Below are 17,174 nucleotides of genomic sequence, written 5' to 3' on the forward strand. Positions count from 1 at the left end.
AGAAGAGCAGAGACACCCAGATAAGTGCACAAGTTCCCCTATACATTTCTATGTGACTTGGCAGACATGTGGGCATTGAGCTTTCATGGGGCAGTTCCCCAGGAAAGGAGACGGTGTATCATATGGTGTTGGTGTCCTTTCCATTGGCTCCCATATACTATACCTCCCCACTCAACACTCAAAGCCAAACCCTGCTTGCTTTATGTACATAACTGGTCCCACTCAAGTCAATGGGAATTGCACACACGAATAAGGCAAACAGGATTTGTCCCCAAGTCATGTTTTGCAGGGTCAATCCAAAAATATGAAGGGTGTAAATACCGAAGAGGGCAAGCAAAAAGAGGAGGTATAAGCCAACTATTAGCTACAATTATGAGGTATGAAGGTGTCAACTATGAGTTGGAGATGAAATTAAGCAAAAGAAACTTTAGGTTGAGTATCAGGAAAAGCTTCCTAACAGCATGGTCTATGAGAGTCTCGAATCATCTCCCAGAGGAAGTGGTGGAAGCTCCAGCACTTAAGTCATTAGTGGACAAATAAATGGGTGTGGGATGATCCTGCAATGGCAGAGGGACAGGGCAGATGATCTAATATGCTCTGTAAATACTGTGGGTCAGATTTAGCCCCAGTCCAACTCCAAAGAAGTGGAGTTCTGTCCATGAATATCATGATCTTCTAACTAGGAGAAGAAGCAGCATTAGGGATTTGATCCTGCAGAGAGCAGGTGTGGAGTGTTCATGAGTTAACATAAAAAGTGGTAAGCAAGGACAGGGCAAGCAGGGGACCTGATCCTGTCCCACTGTGAGTGGAGCTGTAAGGCCATTCAGCTTCTTCTTTAGTCTGATAGCAGGACTAAAGCCAAAGAAGTGAGCGTGCAGCTAAGAACCTCATTAAATGCTGGGATCTCACTTGAACACATATCTGCTGAAACTCACCTACCCCTTATCCTGAAACTGTTGGAAGGAAAGGAGCACATGTACAAGGAGCTTGACACTCCTCTTCAGTGTAGAGGACTATGCCTAGGGTTGACCTTACTTGTGGCTGTATGATGCCTCCACTCAACCTTGCAAACCCTGTTGTGCACTGCTCCAGGACTAGCAATTGGATCAAAGCCCTGGTGGGAGCAGGATGCTCACAGATGACAGATATGTGATAGCTGGCTAATCCTTAATAGAGACGGATGGAGTGTGGATTGGATATAGGCAAAGGAAACGTGTGGACAATCAATAAACTAATAATACATTAACATAAGATACCAGAAGCCTTTTCAGTATGATTCTACAATATTATTATTATACAGCAATTCCTTTACAAGAGTTATGGTATGGAGACCATTCCAGGCCTTCCTTTAAAACCTCCTGAAAAATTACAAGCACCTTTAAATAGCATCAAACACCCGGTAACACTGATAATACTCTGGCTTCTGAGACCAAATGCCTTAGCTAAATCGAGCATTATTTAGCTATTGTTGCTGAATTCTGTAGGAGTTTTGGAAAACTTCCACCTACTTGAAAAACGGTCACAATCTGACATTAATAGAACAAGACTATTAAAAAGCTTTATGGCATTCTGTTCTCCTAGTTCTGGTCCCTCTTTCCCTTTGTTGCTGCTGGCATTTTATGAATTATTGATGTGTCTAGGTGCTTCTGTTCTCCCATTTCCTCTGTAGTGCCGTTCCTTATGCCTGCATCACATCCTTCCTCTGAGCAAAGGACCGCACAACATAGTACCCAGATCAGTATAATTAGCACCTTTCACAGAGCTGCCATGTCAGGATTGCTTCCATTCACTGACACAGCTCCTGCAGCCTGCATCACTTTGTTACAAAGTTAGTTTTGTGTGTGTGCATGTCTGTACATATTGCTGCAAAGCCAGCACAACTTACTTCCCCAAGACAGGATTTCAGACTTCTGCAAAATTCAGTTTAATCTTCCCCCTGATGCCTACCTTAGGGATGGGTGAACCTAGTGAGATTTGTGGCTTTGTTTTCCTAGCAAATTTGGAGATGTGCAAAACTGAGTCTGTGAACCTTTCATTGCCATGATCATTTAAAGCCACACTTGTTTTTCATGGATGAATATTTCTTTCCCTACATTTCTCTAGTTAGAGGGAGGCTTCTGCCATGTGTTAGAAGTATAATCAGCCCCCAAAACCTGGGTTGGCACAAGTGGTTACCAAGTATATCTAGTACAGAGGGCTATATTTATTCTTTCATTAGTATGTCTCAGCTCCTGTTTCACACTGTGTGTATTTGATCTTCATTCCCTCATCCGGTTTTAATCCTCAATTGTCACAAGATTATTTCTTTCCCTTTCCCTCTCTGCTGCATTTCTTACAGTTCCTCCTAAGTACAATGCAAAACCCAAGGATGTTTGAATTCAGGTTGAACTTTTGAACCCACCGTGTTTGAGTGGGTTTGAAATTTGGTAAAATAAGATTGTAAATCACTAATTTAAATTATTCTGAGTTAATATTCACATTACATTGGCATCCAGAGGCCCCAGTCAAGACCAGTCCCAGTTGTGCTAGATGCTGTACAAATACAGAAGTCAACATGACTCCTGCCCCCAAAGAACTTACCATCCAAAGCCACAATATTTCCATGAGCACTGGTGGGCAGAACCCTACACCCTTGGAGATTCCCATTGAAGTCAGTGGGGCCATGCAGGATTCCACCTCCATGGATCTCATTGCAAGACTGTGGGATGATATCACTCACTAATATGATGACTGACAAAGGGCGGGGAAGAGGGCAATATCAAAATATGGACACTTGTAGCAGACACAGATTCATTCCATTTACTTTTGTATTGACATAAATAAATAAGTTGATTCAGTGATCAGGACACTTGGATTCTTTCCCCCGTTCTGCCACAGACTTGCTGTGTGACACTGGGCAAATCATTGCACCTCTGGGTGTTTCTGTTTTACACTCCTACCCTTTATCTGTTTAGATTGCAAGCTCTTCAAGGCAGGGACTGCCTCTTACTGTGCATTTGCACAGAGTGTAGTCCAGTGGGGCCCTGCTCTCAGTTGGCGCTGTAGTACTGGGAACTGTGCCTTTAAGGGCTAAGCCTCCCAGACAGAGAGTAAGGGCAGGGCACTGTGAAGCTCTTGTTATGCACAGCAATTGGAATTGGACGCCGAATAAAGCAGATCTCTGACAAGCCCTGTAAGCACTGAGTCATCCCTGAATACCACAGCAACCACAATAAAACTAATAATAACCTTTCCCCAACTATTGGAGGGTTAAGTTGGCTGGCCATAAAGCTCTGCCTGATTTCTTGTAGCCATCCCAGCCATCCCAACAAGGTGATCTTGAGTTAGGTTTAGGGATGTGAAGGAAGAGAGGATGGTAGCCTTAGACATCACTTTAGGGAGGGTGACCAAGGCATCAGAGGGAGGCGCGATGATGTCACAGTTCAGAGCAACTGCACCTGTATCTCCCCTCCGTGGCCCAGCAAGGGCGCCCACTCTCAGGTTTCCAGCTCCCTAGCCTTTGCCTCTCTTGGGTGGAGACTCACGTCTCTCTCTATTCTGATGGGGTGTTTTCAGGCTGAATGGTTCCCTGCCATCACTGTGTTATTTCCCAGCAAAAGATAGGCTGCCTAAGCAGGTCTGCTTTGCCTCTCTCCTTAGTAATTGTGCCAGTTAAAAGGAACATCACAGCTCTTTCTAAGCAAGCACATTTTATACTTAAGGCAAAAGCACTACAGAGAAGCATATTAAAAACAATAAAAAGAACCTGCATGCAGGGTAATAAGCTTCCCAGAGATCACGCCAACTCTGCTATGGGCTCTGGCAGGAACAGACCTTCAAAACCCAACATGGGGTTGCCATGTAGTTTCAAGATCACCACACTCTTTGCTCAGACTAAGAACCACTCATGACTCTGTGAATCACTCATTTATCCAGTCTGGTTCTTTGAAGAGACTGTGTATAAGGAATCAGCCAACACAGTGGGTCTCTTGCTCAAAGTGCAGCTTCAAATGCATGGATTCAAGGTGGACATTTACATTTCTCTCTCTCTCTAAATATTGGCTAGGAAATCCACTTCACACGTATGTGTCCCCAATAGTCCTTTGAAGTCCCTAAAATTGTCTAGAGATTGCATTCATTGTGTCCTTCCTCCAAAAGAAATTCCATACAATCCCACAATAGTAAATAAACATTTGCATTTTCAGTACAATGGACTCACAAAATATGTAAAATTAGTTGAATAAGGTTTAACTTCATCCCACAGGGTTTGTCCAGGACATTGCAGGATTGTCACAGATAGTCCAGTGTAAGGGCACTAGCTTTCTTTACCAGAGAGATCTGCGTTCAGTTCCCCACTTGCTTAGAAAAGGCAGAGAATGAAAGTGCTGGACTTGGTTCTGGTCCAATAATGCTTTTATGTAAACTTGGAAGGATTCGATTTTTAAATCAGTAAATGTTGGTAAATGTCGAATTCACTGTACATGCACAAACTGACGAAAAAATATTTCCATCGATAGCAACTGAAATTTACAGATAGACACAGTATGTAAAATGCTGCTTGAGAATGTATTAGTTTCATTTAAGGATATATATTTCATATGTTTTGACATGTGATGCTGACAATTTGTGTTTATAACCGTTATAAAGCTTTAACTGTTTGGATCTCACCATCTACCGTTGTTAAATAATTATTGTCTGAGTCCCACATACCATAATCTCTGACAACTGTGAACATTTAAATAGACAAAAAGAACAGGAGACAAATATCTAGACAAATATCGAAAACAAATGCTTAAAAATAAACACTGATATTATCCATTTAAATTATAAAAAATAAATAATGAATTCTGCCAAGCCTGCTTTTGTGCCAGTGCAGCTCCACTGACTCCAGTGGTGCCACTCAGGATTTACATCAGTATAGAATCAGCCTGCTGCCCAAAGGGAAAATGCCCCAGCACTAGAATGGTGACTTAAGGACAGAGTCTCAGCACTGGCTTTGAATTCCCCTTCTGATATCAGTGTACGTTGGGACCATATGGGCTTGGGGGTATTTTTATTGTTAATATTTAATTCAGTTTTTTTGTTTTATAAACTAATATTCCATGGAGTCGTTGAAGGGGGAGAATCTTCCATGGAATGTTATAAAACATATATTTGTCGGAGGACTAAAACAGCTGCATGAAGCCTGAGCTCTGAGATGATGGCAGAGTTATTTGCCTCCATTGACCCCCAAAACGTACTAAACTCCCTCCTCAACAAACAAGCAAACAGGTTGCAGAAGATGGATTATCCAAAAAGAGCTGGACATTTAAAAGAATAGCTCTCACAGAGAAGTGTTTCCAGCTCTTAACATGGAGAGATCTCTCAGACTCATAATGGACACGTGGCAGTCAAATCAGGTAGAAATGTCAGGACTGAAGGAAATCAAATGGCTACCAAAGTGGACGTCTGGGAGTTGATCTCTGAGTTTAAGGCCCTGAAAGCTGATCTAAAGACCAAGTTTCTGGCAGTAAAGAAGGAAGTTACTGACTTGGAAGAGCGAGTCTGTGTTAGGGGTAGGGTTAGACTAAGGAGAGAGATGGAGATAAACCTGCAGAGCTCCATGGCACAGAAAGAGGGAAAGACAGAGATGCAACCTAAATTGGATGATACGGGGGGGGGGGGGGGGGGGGGGGGGGGGGGGGGGGGGGGGGAAGCAAGAAGGAACAACATCAGAATTAAGGGACTGCCTGAAAACACTGAAGAAGAAAAAACAATCTGGTATGTAAAAATTTTAATTGCAGAGCTGTTAAATCTGCGCTGTCTGGGAGAGGTGAAAGTAGAGAGAGCACATTTGATGGAGCTCCCCCATCTGTCCCTAATAATAGTAGACCCAGAGATCTAATTGTGAAATTTCATCATTATCAGCAGAATGGTTTAATTATGAAAAAAGCCAGAGAGCATTCAGAGCTCACATCAAAGGCAACAGGCTACAATTTTTCCATGACCTCACTGACCTAGCCTTAAAAAAAGAAAATATATGAGAGAAATTACAGCAGCACTCAGGAGGGGAGATATCCTTTACAGATGGAGATTCCTATTTACACTCTCAGTTCCAAAATAAGTATTATGCATTAAGAGATTTTAAACAAGACAAAATATATACTCCAGTTGCTTGGGACAGAAATCCCAACCTCAGCCATACAGGAGGATATTCCAGAGGTAAAAACCAAGGATAAAATGCTGGAAAAATCCTGGCAAATGGTGGTTTCCAAGAAAAGGAGGATAGGAAAAGACAAAAGACTCTTGAGACCATACTGACAATAGCAGAAGTGAAGCTGAACCAAAGGACTCAGACCCCTGAGAAGTAATATAAAGATCACTCAGAAGGGACTTCTTAGGAGTCATCAAGAATAAAAAGTTGTGCCGTAACTACCTTCATGTTAGAAAAAGAAAGAAAACAGTGCGGTTTGTTTTAATTGGGATTATTATAACTTTGTGATAGCTGTGTTCTATATTTCCAAAATTAGGGACTGTGGTAGGGCAGCAGGGGGTAATGCTAAACCCTGCATTTTGGTAAGGAGACCCACAGCAATGATTTGAGTTAAATGCCAGCAGCTGGGCTGAGTAAAAGAGGGCTATAAAAGCCATGAGGAAAGCTCAGTCAGGAGGCCAGCCTGGGAAGAGACAGGTGGGCTATATCTCTGTCTCCCCACCTACAGAAGGGAGCCTCATGGGCCAGCACACCCTGGGGATGGTCTAAATGTGGATAACTGTTGGGGGGAACTAAGTGGGGTTGCACTGTAAATAAAGACATGAGGGTGAAGCACTGAAGAAGGTGTGAAGACTATTTATTTAACCAGCCGGCACAGGCACAAGAGGGTGGACCCTGTGACAGGGACAATAAAGGACAATAAGGGGGGGAGTGGGTGGGAGTGGTCCCAGAGATGGAGGAGATTGGAGAAAACAGAGAGGGGATGGGGAGGAGCCTTTATGGGGTCAGTGTAAATTCCCTTCATGTAACTCAAAGGATCAGGTGGTAATCTATCCCCAAGGATGAGGATTAAGCTCCCATTGGTGGAAAATGTCTCTCCTTTGGACTGAAAGAGAAGCAGTCCAAGTGATCATGAGGCACGTGGGGGGTTTAGATTTCAGCAAAGCACAATCATCTGGGGACTGATTTATGTTATTTTGGTATTTTATTTTTGGATTCAAACTAAGGGGAAGGCAGGAGAGGGGAGGAAACTGGGAAGAACTGTGGAAATTATTACAAGAAATAGAAACCAAACCATATTCAGGCACACAGCTGTAATTAGAAACAAGCTGTAATTAGAAACAAGAGGGACATTGGCCACACAAGCGCTCATGCAATCACACAGCTAAAGAATCACAATAATTTCAAGTTTTTCAATAAACTAAGTAATTATTCTCAATGGCTCTTCCTCTTAAAGTAACATCTTTAAAGTTCAAGCTCTCGGACTGTTGAAGAGAATTGTACCCATGGGGAAAGAGATTACATGTTTTATTCACATCCTCATCAGTTATATACTCAGAAAGATTTAATGTTAATCTTTAAATCCCATGCCTAGATTAACCAATGTGCACACTGTGAATTTGCATAGGGCCCCCATCTGAGGGAGGCCTCTGACCATCAAAATTGAGATGTGTGGCATTATGACAGAGGTTCAGTGTCCCTCAGTTTTGGCCCAATCACCCCTCTGTCATGACTGAGGACAGCCAAATCTGAGTGAGTGGCACTGTGACCTGGTGCACAGGGGTCACAGCACCATTCAGGCTTGGCCTGACCACCTCTTTGTCATGACAGGGGAAAGGTGGAGAAGACAACTGGGTCAAATTTGAATGAAGCTTTGCCCCCCTGATTTCCCTAGTGCACAGGGCCACCAAATTCTTTATTCCAGCACGGCTAAATTCTTAATGAAACAGACAAAGTCTGCAGAAATTGGCACCATTACATGGTCAGATCATGTACCACTGGAATTAGGGGCGGCTTTAGGCCTATTCCACCAATTCCCCCAAATCGGGCCCCGCGCCTAAGAGGGCCCTGCACCCAGTGAGAATCCCTTCCCTGGCTAGAGGCACCTTTTTAATTTTTATTCACCTGGCTGCACTCCGGGTCTTCAGCAGCACTTCGGCGGCTGGTCCTTCGCTCGCTTTGGGTCTTTGGCGGCGGGTCCTTCAGTGCCGTCGAAGACCTGGAGCGAGTGAAGGATCAGCCGCCGAAGTGCCACTGAAGACTCAGAGCACTGCCCGGTGAGTATAAGCCCCATGTGTTTTTTTGCATGTGTGTGTTTTTTTGGTTTTTTTTAGTCATCCCTGCTGGGGCCCTGTCGAAACTGTTTGAATTGGGCCCCACACTTCCTAAAGCTGGCCCTGATTGGAAGTAATATTTGTTAGCCTGGATGGGTCCCTAAGACCACTTTTTTTGGAAAATGACCTGCTTGCTTCTGTAAGACAGCGATTGGGTTGCAGCAATTAAAGAGGACATTGTTCAATATTTTCAAATAAATTATGAAGATTAAAAAGTCATCTTCTCTGGGAGGCAGGTAAAGTAATTTTTAGGGGGCAGTTGAAAATCAGAGCTTCTCAACTGAAGAAAGAGAGCTCAAGAAAAAATATAACTAGAACAAGAGATAAAAAGGTTATAAGACATTCATAAAAACACAAGTTAAAAAAAAGTATATCAACCATTAACTAATATAAGGGGAAATTTTAATATGTTGATAACAGATGCCACTGAAAAAGACCTTTGGTATACAGGGCAGATGTTTTATCAAAAAGGAAATAGAAGTGATAAGCTATTAGCTTGAAAGCTTAAAAGGATTCAAAAGCAACATATTATTCCAACAATTAAAACAATCAACTACTTATTGTAAAAATCTCTATACCTCAGATACTCCAAGTTCTGAAATTATTCACAAATATCTGAAAGTAGCAGGCTTGTCAGAAATAAACAAAATTGAAAAAGATACTTTAGGTAAAATAACAGAAAAAGAAAATCTTAGAGGCAATAGCAAGTATGAAAAGTGGTAAAACTCCAGGACCTGATGGCTTTCCAACTGCATTTTACAAGGTATTTAAGGAAGCATTAGTGAGTCCCTTGAGAACTACTTTCAGTGCTATTCTGTTAGGGGAAGAACTTCCACAACCTATAAACAAAGTTGGAAAAGACCTTGCTTGTGCAGTTCTTATAGGCCCATATCACTGCTGGATCATGACAAAGATTTAGCAAAAATACTAGCTAGCTGATTGCAGTCTGTGCTCTGAGTGTATATAAATCCAGATCAAAATAGATTCATTAAGGAGAGAAAAGTGTCAGATAATATTCAGAGTACCTGGAATCATCCACAATGCCAGATTAGAAAAAGGATCCATTTATTTTACCATCATTTGATGCAAAGAAAGCTTCTGATGAAACAGAAAGTTCCACTCAATTCTAAGTCCTATCCCACATGCACACTGGGCCCCAGGTCCTTAAATAGATAAGTGTTTTCTATACTAGCCCAAAAGTAGCTGTGCAAGTTAATGGAGTTAAATCTCCCCTACTGGAATTATGCAGAAAGACTAGGTATTATAGACTGTCCATTATTGCCTTTACTTTTTGCATTGGCCATGGAGCCTTTTGTACACAGGATACAGAACAATGACTATCACGGGAATGAAACTTGCAGGAACACAGTAGAAAATAGCTATATATGTGAATGATGATGTGATATTATTTTTATCTAAACCAAATATTTCCCTAAAATTAATATCTAAAGAAATCTGTGTCTTTGGGAAAGCCTCTGGATTTAAAGTCAGTAATACCAAATCTGAAATGCTAGCTATAAATTTGCCAGACTCATAGAAGTCATTCCTCCAGAAAACATTTGAGTACAAATAGGCAACAAATCACGTAAGGTATGTGGAAATTCAAATCTCAAACCTAGGAGAGCTCTGTGATTTAAATATCAAACCACTGCTTCTGCAAATGAAAAAAGATCTAGAGTAGTGGGGGAAGTGTACAATAGTTTGGCTGGGAAGAACAGTCAAAATGAAAATTTTGCCAATGATATCTTTCTAGTTTCAAAATCTTTCTGTAATCACCCCAGATAAAACCATGGCAGGAATACAGAGGATGTTAGAATTTACATGGAATAAAAAAAGACCAAGAGTGAATGCACATGCTTTGTACAGACCCATTAAACAGGGTGTATTAGCTGTTCCAAATATTCTATGGTATTATCAAGTCAGCTAGCTCAAAAGACCAGTGAACTGGGGTGCTCTAACCCAGCCAAACACTGGGTCTTTAAATCAACAAGAAAATTTTGGCAGTGTAAAGATTGCTAAGCTACCATCCATTCATAAAAACATCATGCCCTCCAGAAATGTATACACATCCTTTAGCATGGGCTACTCTCTGGGTTTAGGATAGAACTAGAGATATGTTCTTTCTCCTTCCCAATCACACCCATAGCAAATAATCCATATCTTAACCCAAATCACAAACCAGAGAGCTTCTGAAGATTGGGAAAGCCATGGAATACAAGTGGTTGCCCAGCTATTCAATAAAGAAACTTTTTAAACATATTTAGAGATCAAAACTAACTTCAGCTGGCCCACTCTCCCATGATATCAATTCTTTTAAGTTATGGAATTACATTTTTTAACTTTCTAGAAAAGTTTATTTTTATACAGGAAGCTAACTTTAATAGAAGTGATGGCGTTCGGTCAACTAGGAAACAAAAAAATGATAACTAAGTTGTAGCAATCTTTGCAGACAACTTTCTAACCATAAAAGAAGTCCATATGTGATATGCTGGGAAAAGGACCTGGATAGACAAGTTACCCCCAGAGGAATGGATCTGATCTGCAAAAGAAGACCAGCAATCTCAGTTGTAGCACAATAAGAGAAAAACCCTCCTACGGCTTCCTAGCAAAAATGGTCACACAAGAAGAAATGAAGAATGAATCTTTCATCTGCTAATAGCTGCTAAAGGCTATTGATAGCATCTCACTGGAAAAATAAAAATAATCCAACTCTAAAGGAATGGTTCAAAAAATACAGGAGGTTGTTGTTATGGAAAATGTAAAGCACCAATTACGAACCCAGCAAAATAGACTGAGGACAAATAGTTACTTAGATATTTGGTTACCATTTATTCTATATTCAGACAAAGTACATCTGCCTGCAAAAATACTTACCATATCTGTCCAATTTGAGGGGAATATTAACATCTGATAGATGTGTCTGGTCTGTTAAATATGTGTAATCAGAGATTTCACTCAATTAAATAAAATCACTACAGACAATGTCATGAGTGTTGTAATAATACTCATTCTGCAGTACAGTTAAATCCTGTTAATAGAGAGAGCTGGTGACTGTATTACTGCATAATGTCTCTTTAAACAAAAGCTTACTGTTACAGTGACTGTTTTGTTTCTGATATTGACATGGCAAGGATTTTTAAACCTGTTAAAATGTCCTAAATAAATAGTAAAAGAAAAAAGTGCACTTATTTTCTTAAGAGATCAGAAATGCTCTGTCTCTAAAATTTAATTGGGTTTTAAAAGGCATATCATTTACCCAAGAGTACGGCAGCTCCTGCTTACTTTTCTCCGATACAGGTGCATAACAAGCAGTTTGGGCGATTATTTTTAGTGGGTTTAGTGCTGGTGAGAGGTATCAGACTGGTGGCTCTGGAGACCAAAGACATCTACTTGCCTACAGAATAGTTAAGGGAGAAACAGCAGCAGTGCCAGTTTCCTCCACACCCCACACTGCCCTACTGACACTGTACATCAGAGGTGAACAATTACAATTGCCTAATAACACAGGGTGGGAGTGGCTGTCCAACACCACCATAACCCACATGCCTGAAGTAAGGGTAAACAATCATACAGGTCAGGAGTTAAAGGTAATAGGAGAATGTAGGCACAATCAGAAAGGATAAATTGCAAGGGTAAGGCCTCTGATGCCAAGAATCAAGAAGCAATGAGCTTGAATCCAAATCTTAGCTCTCAACACCCCTGTACTGATGAGAAGTTCATGGGCAGATCTGAATTTTGCAGGATGGGGATTGTTATTTAGACTCTGACTATATATTAAAGTTTTATGTTGCTGCCTATCCCTGTAGTATCTGAAATGCCGGCCCAGTAAAAGCAATAGCAATAGTGTAATCCCAAGTGGCCTTCGTGGCGTATGCTGGTGCCTTCTTTTACGTCTTTCACAGAACTGAGTGCACTGTGGGCACCGAACAAAGATAATTAATCATCATCTCTAGTTTTAAGAGACAGAAAGAGAAGTCAGATGGAGACAGGGAGGGGGTTAAAGACAGTTATGTGATAAAGCAATGAGTGGAGATGGGCTTTTTTTTCTTTTTTTTAGATCAGTGACCTTGATCTGTCTAACATTTGTTTGTATCCTCCAGACTTTGCAGTGAAACTGGAATAAACTCACCTTTCTGGCTCAGTTTCAGGTCTGCCTTTGAGAGACAGGGAATGGCACCGACATGCAATGTCAGTGATCCAGGTCCTCCATTAATTCCTGCGGCAATGATGCTCATGGCCCATTTCATCAGGAACCAAAGTGGGTAGTAATGTGTTTTCCATGTTAATGCATGTGCACGTGGCATCAAACCATCTGCCACGTGATCCAGCTGGCAGTGTGGGACTCACATGCCCAATTTGCATAGGGAAGCAGGGAATAAATGCACATTCTCTCTGCCATAAAGAGCTACCGCACCTTATTCCGTGTACCAGATGGCTGTTTAATGCAGGGCCCCCTCAAGACTGATTTGCCATTGTCTCGAACCATCTACTCTTGTTCACACCTGTGCAAAGTGGATTTCAAATGTTACCAAATCAGTATTCCCCGCCACACCTGTAATACGGCCCCTTTGCGCAGGTGTGAATGACCATGGATGGTGAAAGGCTGTGGTCAAACAGTGCCCCAGGTAAGACTGAATCTGGGACTCTTCCCACCAAAGCAGTAAAGATATGGGGATATTCATGTACAGCTCTCTAAAAGTGCCCCCTGTTTTACTTTCACAGCTCATATCCCCTTATGCTGGCCCTGGGTTAGAGCAGTTCTTTAAATCTTTAGGAGCTTAGATGCTCAAAGGTGAACTTTTGGGGGGAAACTTTTCCTTTTGTGTTGTCTGCAAAAGGGAAGAATCTTTCCTCTAAATCATCACCTTCCTTGAAATGAACAGAGATTCCAACCCTCCCCTGCGGCCAATACAGATAGACCTCATCTCCTTCCTGTGTATCCCGTAAACACGTCTTCCTGGTGCTTAATGTAGAAAATGCCTCTGACAAAGATGCCACCTCCCATATGTCCAGCAGAGACTCCAGACGTCACCTCCCTTGTACCCCATATAGTATCAGCCTCCCTTTGTACTAGGGGAAGGAGAGGCTTAACTGTTTATCTGTCTATACTTTTCTAATGGCTCCATCACCCTAGTCTCTAAGCAGCAGATAAAACTAGGAAAGAAAACTCAACCAGAGAAGAACAGCAAATAAAATGAAATAAGACAGTCCCCCCGGGCACCCATTAGGCATGTGTGTAGGAGGAGGGGGGGACACAATCATGATACATGGAAGCAGAGCTGTTTCTCACTCTGCCCCTTTGCCTGGCTGCAATGGCCTAACAGCTTACAGCGCTGATCCTGATATATTTTCATCCTTTGCCTGTGATATTTCAGTATGTATCCAAGTAAGCAAGCACACACAAGAGCAGAAGAAAGCTCCTAGCACGGCTCTTACATTTGGGCTGATCTCTGGATGCTGACTGCCAGCCCCTCTCAGTGTGACAGAGGAGAAACGAGTCATCCAGACCACCAGGGACTACATTTGCTGTTGCCTCGTCATTAGCCATCACTCTCACTTTTGAAGCTTGCCAAACAATGACAAATGCCTGACATTGGGGGAATTTAAGTGAGGACATCTCTCGTGTTTGTGTTAACGTTGTTCCCCCCCCCCTCATGAAGGAGAGGCGGGGGAAGGAGTAAGAAGGAGGGCTGGGCCATGGTAATAAATAGGAAAGGGGAAAAAACAGGGGTGGGGGGAGATCAAACAGGAAGAGACAGGTTAGTGAGAAGAAAAGAGTCCTGATGAACAGCCACCCATTCCAGTGCCTGCCTGGACTCCCAGCACCCACCAGTCCTTTGCAAAAGGGACTGTGCTGACATCCCAGATAGACTCTTCTATTTTCAGGGCTGTAGGACTCAGGTGTAAAAATTCAGTCTAGGATGTTTCCTGCTAAATCTGGCCTCAAGCATGTGTGCAGCTTGTTTGCATTTTGTATGGTTCACCAATCTATTGCTCATGAAAGCTTGTGAGCCCTGGTGATAGAGATACTATAATTTAACCATAGACCAGGTACAAAACAGGAAAAAAAACAGTACAAACTTCTCCCATCAACAGCCCTCAGTCCTAACCAGAAACAGAAAAAGAACAGTTTCCACAGCCCATTTGGTCCTTGACTTCTCTGCCCCTCCACTGTGCCCCATATACCCTTCCTTTGCTTTAGGGGAAGGACAGACTAGAAACTGGACTGAGACACCTCCAGTGATCTGAAGCTAAGCTTGTGGGCACTATAGAAATGCTTGAGACAGACAGACTGCAGATTCCTGTCATGCTGGCTGCTGCACAGCCTTCACATCATAACAGCTTTCAGCCCCAACTGAACTAAACTGGACCTGAACTCCTGCCCCAGTGCTATATAACTCCATACCCCAACACCAGTTCCCTATGCTAAGCCATAACCATCTAGCTGGCTAGATAATGTAAAGGATAAAAACCAACCAAGCAACAGAAGTTATGTTTTTTTTCAGTTGCTTTTATATGTTCCTACTGTATTACTTAAAAAGAGCGTTGTTGGATTTCTACTTTAATTTTGGAGGGGGGAAAAATTGCAGGCACTTATTCCATGATGCGGTAATGTTTATGGACTAATCTTTTTGGCGTTTGGGAAAAAACAAACCTATTTTGAAACAGCTGAGATATCAAACTTTAAATATCATCTTCTGCTTCAGACCTTGTACATTTTTTTGTCCTTGTTTCAGAGCTACTGAAGGAATATTTAACATGGCAGTCTTCAACAAAAGAACACAGCAATTACATCTGGAGAAGACCTGGTAGGCTGAAATCCTGGCCCCTTTGAAGTCAATGGCAAAACTCCACTGAATCCAGTATACCCAGGATTTTACCCATAGTCTGTTCCCCCAATCCTTCAGCCAATGCAGGACAATTCTTGACAGTGTATTTAAATTATTATACTGTGACGTTATACATGGCAACTGGAGATGAGACACAGTCTTTCATCCAGATTGTCAGGTCAAATTCAGCCAAGTTTATACGAAATGAGTTTAGTTATCCTTATGCAGTTCCCTTAGGATGGGCATCGATCTCACAAAAATCCATCACCATAAAATGGTAGTTATAACGATGCCTTGGTCGTCTCAGCAAAGAAGCCAAATACTGAATATGGCACAGACACTGAACTATTCTCTTGTCCCTAGGATTAGTACCTGTAATTCAAGGTTAAGGCACATGGGGTAGAGTGCAGGGGAAACCAACACTGCTACTGCTGAGGCTGCACCTCTTCTGTGGGTAGACAATATCAGTCTCCTGGTCCATCAATCTGATACCTTTCCTGGGCACAGCAAACATTTCTGAAAAAATATATTATGAAATAGGAAATGCAAGATGCTTCACAGAATAAGAGAATCTTAAGAGCCAATTCTTGACCTTGGGTGGAAAATGAGCATCTGCAAAAATTCACATGCATCTATTCCAGCAACAATGTACATATGCAAAGAGTTGTGCAAATCCTCAGCTTGGACCTGCAGAATTCAGTTTGCACAACCATGCGAGTGAAGTTTTTTGCAGTGTAGAGGGTGCAATGCACATTTTTCCAGTGTACTCATTACATTGAAGGGCAGTGGATGCATGTGCATTTTTGTGGGTGTGCCAGGTTTGAAATTTTGTCCCTAGCAGAAAAAACATTGAGTGTCAAATTTAGACTTACTGTAAATGGGTGCAATTCTGTTGATTTCAGTGGGGGTCTAACTCCCTCACACCACATATGAATATCAGGTTCCTGCGTATATACAATTGTGTGCCTAATTTTCACACACATTTATTTAGATTATACATGCGAACTGGATATTTATGAATGCAAATGGCCAGTGTGACAAGTAAATGAGCATTTATGTTTACAAATACCCAATTGTGTGTGCAATCACAGTAACTGTACAAGTATATTTGAAAATCAAGCCCTGAGCCTATATCACATGCAAAGGAGGATGCTGTTTACGTGGAGCAAAGAGGATAGGGTATCTATACTGGGTTCAAGGGAGATATAAGCCAGGTGACATCCCAAAAGTATGTCAGGAATTTGTCATTCTGAATCCCATCATGAGTGCCTAGGCACAATGGGATTTTCACTTGGAGGTTCCTTTGCTGTGCATCCAGTAGTTGCTTAAGTCTTTCACTCTAAAGCATTTCTTGGCTTGTTCTAGTGGGTTTGATTTCTAAGCACAACGTTCTTTTAATGTACTTTCTGTTGTGTGAATTGTACAGTGTATGCGGGCGAGCTCTGTGTACCATTGTCCCACAGGTAACTCTGAAAGAAAATTTCAAATGCCAGAGATGAAAGGGATGTTCTTCTGTCTCCCATAAATACTGCAGCTTCTACTTGTGGCTCTGCTCTCTGTGCATTTGAAAGGCAGGAACATCTACAATCCGCTTTCTTATCTTTTCTTTTCAGAACATGTAATGCAGGGAAGCCCAAATATATTAATGTCTTATCAGTTTTCACTTGCCTTTTGTGTTTTCATGTGGATCATAGCTTCAGGTGACTCCCAGGGAACAGATGTTTTATTGAAAGCCTGACCCTGAGCATGTGCTGCTGGTACTAGCTTTTTTCTCCCATCTTCCCTCAGCCCCATGATTCACTCCCGCTGCTCTTCAGAAGTGACATCAAGAAGCAATGGTGAGGGCGGCTAAAACTAACTGCAGTAAAATGATGGGAAGCTGTAAGGAAGTGGTTTTATGTGAGGGACTCAAAAGATAATTTCAAGCTGGGCCATTCTCAGCTTCTAGCACCGCACCAAGAGACAGGATTGTCCTGCTTCCTGTCAATCCAGAGTCCTGCAGTACACATCTTGGCAGTGGGGCTAGTGTACAGGAGGCATGTATGGACTTTCAAATCA

Source organism: Chelonoidis abingdonii, chromosome 7, assembly GCF_003597395.2.
Source record: "Chelonoidis abingdonii isolate Lonesome George chromosome 7, CheloAbing_2.0, whole genome shotgun sequence".
NCBI classification, from domain to species: Eukaryota; Metazoa; Chordata; order Testudines; family Testudinidae; genus Chelonoidis; species Chelonoidis abingdonii.